Source organism: Bubalus bubalis, chromosome 7 (genome assembly GCF_019923935.1).
Source record: "Bubalus bubalis isolate 160015118507 breed Murrah chromosome 7, NDDB_SH_1, whole genome shotgun sequence".
Taxonomy (NCBI): Eukaryota; Metazoa; Chordata; class Mammalia; order Artiodactyla; family Bovidae; genus Bubalus; species Bubalus bubalis.
In genome coordinates this window covers 92,557,588-92,569,642 of record NC_059163.1, presented here as the reverse complement: position 1 = coordinate 92,569,642, position 12,055 = coordinate 92,557,588, and the positions used below count along the sequence as shown (strand labels likewise).

The following is a 12,055-nucleotide window of genomic DNA, read 5'->3' as shown; positions in this document are numbered from 1 at the left end:
TTCTAATAGTACCTCACTGTTCCAGAAATGGCTTCAATAGGGGGAACCTCTGAAGGGTTTAAAATGAGAGTAAATTTGTAGAAAGGTCAGTGTGGAAAATTGGGATGGGAAGGGATTAATGCAGTCCAGGGGAAACACGATGGTGTCTACAAGTATGGCTATTAGCGGAGCTGTTGGACAGACAGGGTCAGGTTAGTGGAGTTGGTGGGGAGAGTAGAGAGAGGTAGTAGCTAGAGTGAGGTCCCAAATGAGAAAAACATCCTCTGATGGTGGGGTGATCTTTTCAAAGGATTAAACATGTCCCACTGAGAGTATTGTATGGTATCTGAAATGAGCACAGAGTTGCTTACCTCCTATTATGGGCCTTACTGGAATGTAGCATTTTTGACCAGTTGAAGTTTATTTCATCTGTACCCAGCATTTCAGATATACCTTTGTTCTTTAATTTTTATAACAACTTTATTGGGATGCAATTCATAGCCACGAAATTCACCCTTTTAAAGAGTACAATTCATTTAGTGTATTCACAGAGGTGTGCAACCATCACCTCTACCTAATTTTAGAACATTTACATCATCCCCCCAAGAAAGCCCCTACCCACGGATATTCACTACCCAATCTCCTCTGCCTCCAGCCACTGGCAACACTCGTCTGTGTTCTGTCTCTGTGGATTTTCCTCTTCTGCACATTTCACAGAAGTGGAATCATGAAGTATGTGATTTTTTGTAACCGGCTTCTTTTACTTAGTGTGTATAATGTTGTTAAGGCTCATCTGTGTTTTAGCATGTATCACCACTTCATTATTCTTTATTGCCAAATAATATTTTATTATATGGGTGCAGAGCATTGTATTCATCCATTCATCAGCTGGCCGTTTGGGTTGTTTCTGCTTTTTGGATGTTAGGAATAATGCAGAAAGAACATTTGTCTACAGGGTTTTGTGTGAACTAGGGTTTTCATTTTTCTTGGATCTATAACTAGGAGTGACACATTCATTCTTGAGTCTTTTCCAGCAGTTGAGTATTTTGGGTGAAAGTGGGATCTCAGTTGAAAATCAGTTTCTGGTTGTGGATGCATATATGTCCCGTAATTGTTAAACATAGATTTTAATGATATTGGCTGGGCATTTAAAAGATATATATACTTCAAATACCAAATCTGGTGTGTGTATGTGTGTGTGTGTGTGTGTATCTTGGGTTGTACTCTTAGGATATAAGATGGTTCTATGAATTGGAAACCTCTGGAAAATGATGTACATTTTACTTCTATCTACAAGTCAAATTTTAGTTAAAGTAAGTAGTTAGAGCACAGAGGAGTTTTAGGGCAGCACAACTACTCTGATAGTTTAATGGTAGATACATGTCATTATACACGTGTCCAAGCACACAGAATGTACACTAGCAAGAGTGAACCTTAACTGTGAACTGTGGACTCGGGGTGAATCTAAAACTACTCTAAAAAATAAAGTCTGTAAAAAATCCATTAAAATATCATAGCAGTTGTACATATGGCAAGGGAATCCTTCACCGTTTTGTTGGAGTGTGATGCATTTTGCACTCCACAGCAGCCTGGGTACTGGTGGTTCCTCACCTGCTCTGGAAAGCCCTCAGTGCCCTGGCCTCTGACCTCTGTACCTCTCTGCTCCTGGGTTTCAATGCTCCATTGCCTTTCTGTTCTTGATACCTGCCTGGCTGAGTCCTGCCTCAGGGCTTTTGAACCAGCTGTTTCTGTGACCTGAAATACTTGACTTCCATGCCCCACCCGCTTCCCATTATTATTAAGTCTTAATGCAAATATTGAGTTGGCCAAAAAGTTCATTCGGGTTTTTCCATTACATTGCCAGCCCAGTACTATCTGCTCATTTCCTAACCACTAATCCCTAAATCGGCTTCCCTGGTGGCTCAGAGGATAAAGCGTCTGCCTGCAATGCAGGAGAGCCGGGTTCGATCCCTGGGTTGGAAAGATCCCCTGGAGAAGGAAATGGCAACCCACTCCAGTATTCTTGCCTGGAGAATTCCATGGACAGAGGAGCCTGGCGGGCTACAGTCCACGGGGTTGCAAAGAGTCGGACAGGACTGAGCGACTTCACCCACAATCCCTAAGTCAGCCACGCCAGCCTCACTCTGACTCTAACTTCTCTCAGTGGCGGTTCTCACAGTCTTCTTGTTTATCTGCCGTTGAGCATCATGAGGGGTGGGACTCTGCCTACCTCCCCCCGCTCCACCTCTGAACAGTTCTGTCAGGTATTGCTAATGTTGGCGGAAAGCACAAATTGCTTTTCTCCTCCTGAAATGCTGGTACCTGTTAGACCCAGTGTCCTCCCGGGGACTCTTCTGAGGGTGGGACGGCAGTATCATAGAATTCATCATTTCACTCTCACTCCAAGAAAACCAGCAAAACATAACAAAGCATGATTCTGACTTAAGCTCTCACTTTCTCTTTTAGAGCTACCATCCTCTGCCCTTCCCGCTCTTCACAGAAAGGATCTCTGACAAGTCTTAACAGTGTTGACCTCTGCGAGGATCACGGACCATGGTGGGATTTATTGTTGTTGTTGTTCAGTCGCTAAGTTGTGTCTGACTCTTCTGCGACCCCATGGACTGTAGCCCACTAGGCTCCTCTGTCCATGGGGCTCTCCAGGCAAAAATACTAGAGTGGATTGCCATTTCCTTTTCCAGGGGATCCTCGTGATCCAGGGTTCAAACCCATGTCTCCTTCATTGGCTGGCAGGTTCTTTCCCACTGACCCACCAGGGAAGCCTGCGAACAGTAGGTTGGGTGCTTCCTGGTGCTCGATCATACATGTGATTTGCTCAGGGTTGGATGCCTGCCAGTTGTCCTGCAACTTCTCTGCTATCTTCTCTTTCCTAGTTAAGACATTTCAAAACATGCCTTAAGAAAAAAATGCCTTAACTTTGAGAGTTTGTCTTATCATCAGGAGAGTCTTAGATTTCAAGCTGTTTCACGTGTGTGGATGTTTCCTCATGTGTTAGATTGTTGTCTTAAATGACAGCAAGAGAAATAGAGGTGATACCAAAACTTCCTAACCTCTTTGCATGACTGCCCACAGACAGGGCCCTGTCATTGCCTCAAAGGTGCTTTGAGAAAAATTAGTGGTACTAAAAGCCTTCAAAGAAACATCAGTCAGCTGGGCAACTGTTTAACAACATTACTGAAATGATTACTAGCAAAGTTACTTTGTTTCTGTAGTATTTAAACTAAAGTCAAAGAGATGTGGTAATTATACACATTCTTCCCTGGTGGCTCAGACGGTTAAGAATCCGCCCGCAATGCGGGTGACGTTGGTTCAATCTCTGGGTTGGGAAGATCCCCTGGAGGCGGGCATGACAACCCACTCCAGTATTCTTGGGCTTCCTTGGTGGCTCAGAGGTTAAAGCGTCTGCCTCCAATGCCAGAGACCCAGGTTCGATCCCTGGGTCGGGAAGATCCCTGGAGAAGGAAATGGTAACCCACTCCAGTATTCTTGCCTGGAGAATCCCATGGATGGAGAAGCCTAGTAGGCCACAGTCCATGGGGTCACAAAGAGTCAGACACGACTGAGCGACTTCACTTCACTTTTTGCCCACTGAGAAGGAAGGAAGCTTTCACGCTGATGGTTGACTTTGTGCAACTCAATCCACTGTCTGGAGTATTAGTAATTTGAATTTAATTCCTAGGATAGTTTTATTCTTGAAAATAAAAATAGCAGTTGCATCTTTAATACAGAAGGGTTTCTCTTTCTTCTCTACAGCAATGGGCACCTTACGACTGGGGCTCAGTTTATTCTGACATAGCCATTCTTTTTCATCATTACTCGTTATCATCATGTTTGCCTAAAAAGTCTTCAGCCAAAGATGGACCTCAGGGCCATATAATCCCAGGTTAATTAAAAATACATTTTTATGAGCATTTAAGTTGTTGTTCAGCACAGCACTCTATAGGCTTACTTGTTTGTCTTCTGTAAAATTCAAAATACTTCTAAGAATGTTGCTAGGATTAGAATGCCTATAATGGGCCAATGCTAGGAATGACAACTATTTCTGAATATTTGACCGCAGTATTTTCTCTCCCTTCGTCTGATAGCGTCTGTCCCATTGAAGCTGGGTAAAGAAAAGAATTCATTTGTTCAATAAATACTTACTGAATGGTTTCTGTGTGCCAGGCGCTCATTTCAGTGTCGTGAATGCAGTGAACAAAGTAAAACCCCTGTTTTCATGGAGCTTTTAAAAGCCCCGAACATCCTCAGCAAACAAGTGGGATAAAGGAGGCGCAGGGAACGGACTCGTTCTCAGATGTGCCGGGGGAAAGCTCCTTCAAAATGGCAGACAGACACAGGATGCAAAGGATAGAGCTGGAACCTGGTTTGGAAAACAGGATAAAGCCATCGTATAGTGCTTTAGTTTTAACCACTGCAAAATAGAGAAGCTTATTAAAACAATAAACTGAAAAACCAGGTGCCAGGGTGATTTGACCTAGGCTTAGGAAAGAAGGATTACTTTTCAAATAAACCATTTTAAGTCACTTTTTTTTCAGGTTTACAGATGCTGCCCCAATTCTGCCTTCATTGCCCCCTCCCAGCCTTGGTCTAATGCAGCTTTTCAGAGTATTTCTATGCATAGTATGAGTTCATATTTGCCCCATTTGTAAAGTAGAAGATAGCAAACTATACTTCTGAGCAATGTATTTTTTCCTCCGTATATATGTAGGAGGGTTTAGCAAATCAGTACAAAAAGAACATCCTCCTCGTTTTTTTTTTTTTTCCCCCCTCGTCACAGAGTAGTCCATTGTATGGATGTACCACAATTTAAATAGTGACCTATTGATGGAGGTTTGGGTTGTAGCCAGTCCTTGCTCTTAAACAATGCCGCAATAAATAACTTTGTGTGTAGGTTATTCTGCATGTACACAATTATATGTGTATAAATTTGCCAAGTAGAATTGCAGATCATAAAGGATGTGTGTAATTTTGATAGCTGTCTTGTCAAATTGCCTCCCAGAGAAGGTTTATCTTATTCTCACCCCCTGCTAGAAATTTGTGAGGCTAGCTGTTATTTGGATCTGGATTTTTTTTTTTTTTTTTTTTGCCAGTCTGATAAATTAAACGGTTTCTCAGAGTTTCAGTTTAGGAATACTATTCATTCAGAAATTTCAGTGGTATATTTTTTAAAAGAAAGTGCTCAGAAATGTAAACAAGGCTAGAATTTAGCTCTTTTTATTGTACAAAAAAAAGACGCTAAGGGCCATCTTACATCTTCTATTATGTAAGGTAAGTTTGTCCATGTTGAAAATGCTACATTTTAAATACTGAAAATCATACAAGGTGAAAGTGCTTCTAGGCTCATGATATACCTAGGTGATCTGCTACGAGTCAGACCTTTCGTATATAGTTTGGTGCTCTATGATAGGTAATCGAACTAGGACAGTGTACAAAGATGAGTTAACACAGCAGGCTGAGACTGCCCTTCTAGGAAACAGTGCTTGCAAGATTAGCCCTTGACTGGTGGCACGTGGTCACTTAGGTTGGAGCAGGGTTCCCACCATTTCCTGGTAAGGATGGCTCACTGCGCCCGACCTGTTTGTGCAAACAGTATTGGTTTCTGTTGAGTACCTGCTTGCATTCCCGGAGTATAGAATTTAGGTACGTGCCCAGCAGAAGCTTCCTATGTGGCCAGTCCCAGTAAAAACCCCAGACACTGAGTCAGTAACGAGCTTCTCTGGTAGACGGTAATTCACAGGTGTTGTCACTGCTCCTTGGGGGAAATTAAACACCACCTGTGATTCTACTGGGAAAAGGCCCTTGGAAGCTTGCTCCTGGTCTCCTCTAGACTGTACCCCACATACCTTTATCCTTAGCTGATTTTGCTTTGTATCCCTTTGCTGTAACAAATAGCCATGAGTACAACTGTATACTGGGTCCTGTGAGTCCTCCTAGTGAATCATCACGCAGGGAGTCTTGGGGACCCTGCCCCAAACAGCTTGGAAAGACTAACATTCTCTGTCCGTATTGGTATTAGTGGTGAGTGACACAGATATTTTTAGCATGCAGTTAATTGATATTGTCTCTTGACTTATAGTCTGTGTTCTATTGTAAAGTGCATAATGCTTTCGATTTCTGTGATTTAGCGTTTATATCTAACAAATGGAGGCAACAAGAAGAGTGCTGGGGAATGGAGAGTTTTGTGTTTAGTGATGAGTGCACAGCTGGTTATTTGGTCTTCCCAGTGCCTATACCTCAGCTTAAAAACTTACTGCTTTAACTTTCTATACTTTGGTTATTAGGTAAATGGATTTACTCAAATTTCTTTGGCTTCATAGCCACAGAATTTTAGCCAGACAGTCTCATTCCTAAATATACTCTGATTCTGAAGCTTAACTGCAAACCAGTAGTCCTGGAAGCATCACTTAGGACAGCTTATGTCCCAAATAGGACATAAGGCCCAAAGATGGAAATAAAGCTTATTTTTGCTTTATTCTATTATATTAGCATGCTGTTTTTGTATTATATTAACATCCTGTTTAACATTTTTCAAATGGAAAACTGATAAAAAGTGTTAAACATAAAGATTTATGTCTTTAAGCTGCTTTAAAAAAGAAAAGAAATGAGATGGCTTCTGAAGGCTGAAAAGGACAAAACAAAAGGCAACACAGTATCTGGTATGTGTGGATGTGTGTGGCTTTTCAGAACTACTTTCCCCCTTTGAATATTTCATGCATAACAATGACTAGGAAGAAAGGTGGCTCCATAAAGTATTAGGGAGCCAGTAATAACTAGTGGAGAAATGTCATGAAATGCAAACCCAGAGTGTTTTATTCTAGAGTTTCGGTTTCTACAGTGATCTAGGCATGGGTGCTAATTTATGTTTAAAGACAAAGCTCAGAGAGGTGACCTTAGGCGGCCAGTGACATTTATTTATATTCCTGGTGGTGTTTGAGGATGGACCTCTTCAATTCTAAAGCTACTTGTGTTGTGGTATCAATTCAAAAGACAGGTATATGTAAAGGTCGTTTTTCTGACCTGGAATGTGGCCCACCAAAGGAGTCAACCCTCTGGTTGCCTGAAAAAAATCCTTTTTGACTCCGAGGTCAGAATTAGTGACACAGGGCTGTTTAGGAATGTGTTATATCAACTATGAATTCATGAGAGAATTTTTATGGGGATGGCAGGTAAGTTCCATGACAGACTATAATTCCAGTTCACTTGTATGTGTTAGAATCCTGTACTTGCTTTCTCTGTTAAAGCTTTTCTTCAGAACTCAGTAGAAGAAATAAAGCAGACTGTATTTTAGCTGCGAGGGATCTGTTAAATCTGTGCACAGACTTGAAAAGAATTGAAAGTGCCTCTCCTCCCTCCCCGTGACATGAGAAAGAGCAGTGTCAAGGTTAAACATGAAATCAACAGTCAGTCTAGTGCTGGGAGGAGTTTGCCCTGAATAAATATATGTCCTGCGTCTGACTGTACCTGTGCCTGAATCGCCTTCCTCCTGCCAAATACAAACAGGTTACCAGGCAACAGGAGTGATTCAGACCCTCTAAACACTTCACTCCAGTGAAATGTCCATCGGCCAGATTTCCAGGAAGTGTCCCTCTTGTAAGTCACTGGGGAGCTGGACAGACATTCATGCAGGCACTGAAGGTACCAGATGACCCGGAGCTGGGAGCTGTGTTAGACGGTGGGGCCAGCTAATATCTGGAAGGACGTACCTCCTAGGGCAAACACAGACTGTTATCTGTTAATACGTGGTAACTGTGGGAAGAAAATGTGGAGGAAGAAAAGGTGAAATCTCCCCAGGAGGACTCATGGAGAAGCAAATCCACCGCTCTTAGGGGGGAAAAAAAAAAAATAAAGTCAGCACATTCCAGATTGTAAAACAGATCAAGATCTCAGAAAATCTAGCAGCGTGGCTAAGATTGCTGCTAAGGTGCTAAGTCACTTCATTCATGTCCGACTCTGTGTGACCCCAGGGACTGCAGCCCACCAGGCTCCCCTGTCCCTGGGATTCTCCAGGCAAGAACAATGGAGTGGGTTGCCATTGCCTTCTCCAGTGCATGAAAGTGAAAAGTGAAAGTGAAGTCACTCAGTCATGTCCGACTCTTAGCGACCCCATGGACTGCAGCCCACCAGGCTCCTCCATCCATGGGATTTTCCAGGCAAGAGTACTGGAGTGGGGTGCCATTGCCTTCTCCATGGCTAAGATTGCCTAGAATAAAATCCCACCTCTCACCACTTGCTGGATTTCTGGGTCTCACTTCCTCATGCCTCACATGGAGGTGATAATGATACCTACTCTGTAAGTGGTTGTGCATATTAACCAGCTAATATTGGGGAAGCTCCAATCACATCCTCCACCCTCCAGGCAACTCCCTAAGTAAGCGGTGGGGGGTGGGGAGGTCAGTGGGGGCGGGTGAGGGTGGGGAAAGGTAGAACTGTGTAGGGATGAAGGAACACCCAACGATAGGTGAGAACTTTTTAGGGATTTATCTATTCTTTTATCATGCTGAGAACTGCAATTATAGACACTGCAGCCTCATTTAAGAAACCTCTCCAAGGGTTTTCAGCATTTCTTACTTAGAAAATTATTTATATATCAAAAAACTACTGCTGGATTAGGTGGGTGCAGGAGGATATAATCATGGAGATTGGTTGGGGGTTTCCAGGGTATCTGCAGCTATATGCGTTTTTTGCTTTATTATTTTTTTATACCTTATGTTTTATCCTCCTCTTTATGTAAGATACATTATAATTAAAAATGCAGGGAACTTCCCTTACATTCCAGTGGTTAAGACTCTGCCCTTCCAATGCAGGGGCGTGGGTTCGATCCCTGGTTGGGAAGCTAAGATCTCACATGGCCTTGCAGCGCAGCCAAAAAATTAAATAAAAATAAAAATGTAGTTACACAGGGACTTCCCTGGTGGTTCAGTGGCTCCGCGCTCCCAATGCAGGGGCCCGGGTTCAATCTCTGTTCAGAGAATTAGAGCCCACATGACACAACTAAGATTTTGCATGCAACAACTGAAGATCCTGCAAGCCATAACTAAACTACCCCACATGCTGCAGCAAAAATTCAAGAGCCTGTATGCTGCAACTAAGACCAGGAACAGCCAAATAAATAAACAAATTTTTTTTAAAGATGCAGTCACACAAAGCATTCTAAGTCGGGTGAAATTTTGGAGTCTTGTATCCCATATGGAAATTATAATTATGCAGACATGTTGTTGGAAAAAGAAAGGTGCCTATGGTACTGTGGAGAAGGGTGCAACAGGGCTGGAGTCTCTCAGTGTGTGAGATGACACATTCATTCACAGCCATTTTAGCGCCTCTGAATGCTGGGCACCTGGCTGGTGGCCAGCGACGTTGATGCACATCAGACATGGACTGGCCTCACACCTTCTAAGCCAGCAGAGGGGAACCCCTGTGTAGGCTGCAAACTACAAACCCATAGGCTGGACGAAAGAAATGGGAGGAGCACTGGTAAAGCGAGGAAGTCCTGACATTAAATCCCAGTCTGATCTCTTAAGCATTCTTGAATTTATTTTTTGAAAGGAAAGCAGAATGTTAGCAGATTGGATTGTGTTGCTGTACACTGGGCTACTGGCCCAGCAGTGGCTGGGTGATGGGAGAGAGTTGTGAAATTCGGAGTCATTCTTCTTCCTGAGTTTGCACTCTGGTTCTGTCAGGTGGAGGAGTTTCCCAGGGAAGGATCTGCTGTGAAATCAAGAGGAAGAACGAGATTACAGGAGTGGCTCTCAGGGCTGGCTCAAGAGCTCATCCTCATAGTCCATGGTAGGACATTAGTGTGTGTGAAGTGAAAGTGTTAGTCACTCAGTGTCTGACTCCATGTGACCCCATGGACTGTAGCCTGCCAGGCTCCTCTGTCCATGGGATTCTCCAGACAAGAATACTAGAGTGGGTTGCCATGCCCTTCTGTAGGGGATCTTTCTGACCCAGGGATCGAACCCGTGTCTCCTGCATTGCAAGCAGATTCTTTACCATCTGAGCCACCAGGGAAGCAACCAAGGTTAACTTTAGGATCTCTGTAAAAAGTAAGAGAAAAACCCATTTAACTCTATAAGCCACACTATATACAGTGCTTCATTCACTGAATTTTTCATTGAAGGTCGCTTTATTTCATATGCAGTCTTATACTTTGAATAATTTTCTGAGCGTAGAATGTTGACTTGGGGCAAATGCTTTTAAGTTTGACTTATTTTAAAAAGAACCGAAGTAATTAATGATTGAAGGATAGTTGATATACAATAATATTACATAAGTTACAAGTGTACAGTAGAGTGATTCACAATTTTTAAAGGTTATACCCCATTTATAGTTATTATAAAATATTGACTTTATTTTCTCTTTTATACAATATATCCTTGTAGCTTATTTTATAACTGATATTTTGTTGTTGTTGTTCAGTTGCTAAGCCGTGTCCAACTGTTTGCAACCCATGGACTGCAGCATACCCGGTTCCTCTGTCCTCCCTTATCTCCCAGAGTGTACTCAAATTCACGTCCATTGAGTCGGTGATCTTATCTAACCATCTCATTCTCTGCTGCCCCCTTCTCCTTTTGCCTTCAATCTTTACCAGCATCAGGGTCTTTTCCAATGAGTTGGTTCAAGTGGCCAAACTACTGGAGCTTCAGCTTCAGAGACAGTCATTCCAATGAATATTCAATGTTGATTTCCTTTAGGATTAATTCCCATTAATTTAGATTCTCAGTCTTTCATCAGGAATCTTTATGTTATTTGATGGAAAACTGTATTAACCATTATTCATAAAAGCTTACTGAACATATGTAACTTCTTTTCAAAAACAGAGGAAGCCATAAATGTCTCAAATAATTCAAATAAATTTTGGAGTTCACTTATTTTGCTTATTTGTTGCAAAAATGTTTGCAGTAGGAATTTGTGATCTTGATTACTAAAGTTCTGACCAAAAAAATTACCTCAGTTTATTGAGGGTGCAGATGTGAGCTTAGTAATTTTCACCTTAGCTAAAACATTTCCTTGCCTTTCCTTATGCTCCAGTGATTTATTTAATCAAAAGTTAAGGAAACATTATTTACCTCTTTATTTCAAAGAAGCACACTAGCCTTTAGAGGTCTCTGCATTCTTTCAGTGTACTGATCAACTGGTGCAGCTCGGAGAAAGTTACACCTGAAATGCTGGAACTCTCCCTACGCTGATGACATGGTTCCTTTTACGTAAAAAGTCCTTCTCCCTAGCCCAGTAAATTCAAGGACCGGCTCAAATACTGGTCCAGCCTCATTTAACACCACGTCACCTGTAGAAAAAGTTAATCATTCCTTCCTCTGTGGTTCTCTGTACTCCTCCAACACTTGGTGTTTCCAATGTAATTAGATGAAGGAAATCTTTTTTTTTTTCTTCCTCTTTACTTTTTTTGAATTTTATTTTTTTGCTTTAAAGTTTTCATTTTGAATTGGTATACAGCTGATTAGCAATATTGTGGTATTTACAGGTGAACAAGGAAGGGACTCAGCTGTACATATACATGTATCCATTCTCCCCAAGCCTGCATCCCAGCAAGACTGGCACATACCATTGAGTAGAGTTCCATGTGCTATACAGTAGGTCCTTGTAGATGAAGGAAATATTGCTTAAAAGCTTACTACATGCTGTCCATCAGAGGCTTTCTTTTTTTGCCTCAAGGAGTTAATATCATGGGGGTCAGAACATGCTGCCCTAAAATATAGCATGTGAGTTCAGTCGTGTCCGACTCTTTGTGACCCCGTGGACTATAGCCCGCCAGGCTCCTCTGTCCATGGGAGTCCCCAGGCAGGAATACTGGAGTGGGCTGCCATTCCCTTCTCCAGGGGGCCTTCACCCCTCAGGTGGGTTCTTGACCTCTGAGCCACCAGGGAAGCCCTGGGGTCTTCTTTTGCTACTAGCTCTTTTGTCCCTGGCACTTCTGCAGCTAGATATCTGCCAAATATCTCATTCCCATTTGAAAGCTTCATGATTATTAAATATAATGTTTAAGTAATTCTGTGGATTTTCTTGCTACTGAAATCTTTGCACTAAAGTCTTCTTTGACCTC

The 12,055-nt window shown here is 42.3% G+C and overlaps 1 protein-coding gene across 4 annotated transcripts in view; it reads left to right on the top strand.

Moving 5' to 3' along the window:
• The window catches only part of SGMS2 (sphingomyelin synthase 2), a 96,512-nt gene that overhangs the window by 39,235 nt on the left and 45,222 nt on the right, over positions 1 to 12,055 (top strand). For 2 of the 4 annotated variants that reach the window (XM_006061878.3, XM_006061877.4), the window contains exon 2: positions 2,446 to 2,535. The exons of the other annotated variants lie outside the window; for them this stretch is intronic. The gene's annotated coding sequence lies outside the window, so the exon portion shown is untranslated. The remainder of the gene's footprint in view (positions 1 to 2,445; positions 2,536 to 12,055) is intronic. 4 annotated transcript variants of the gene reach the window in all.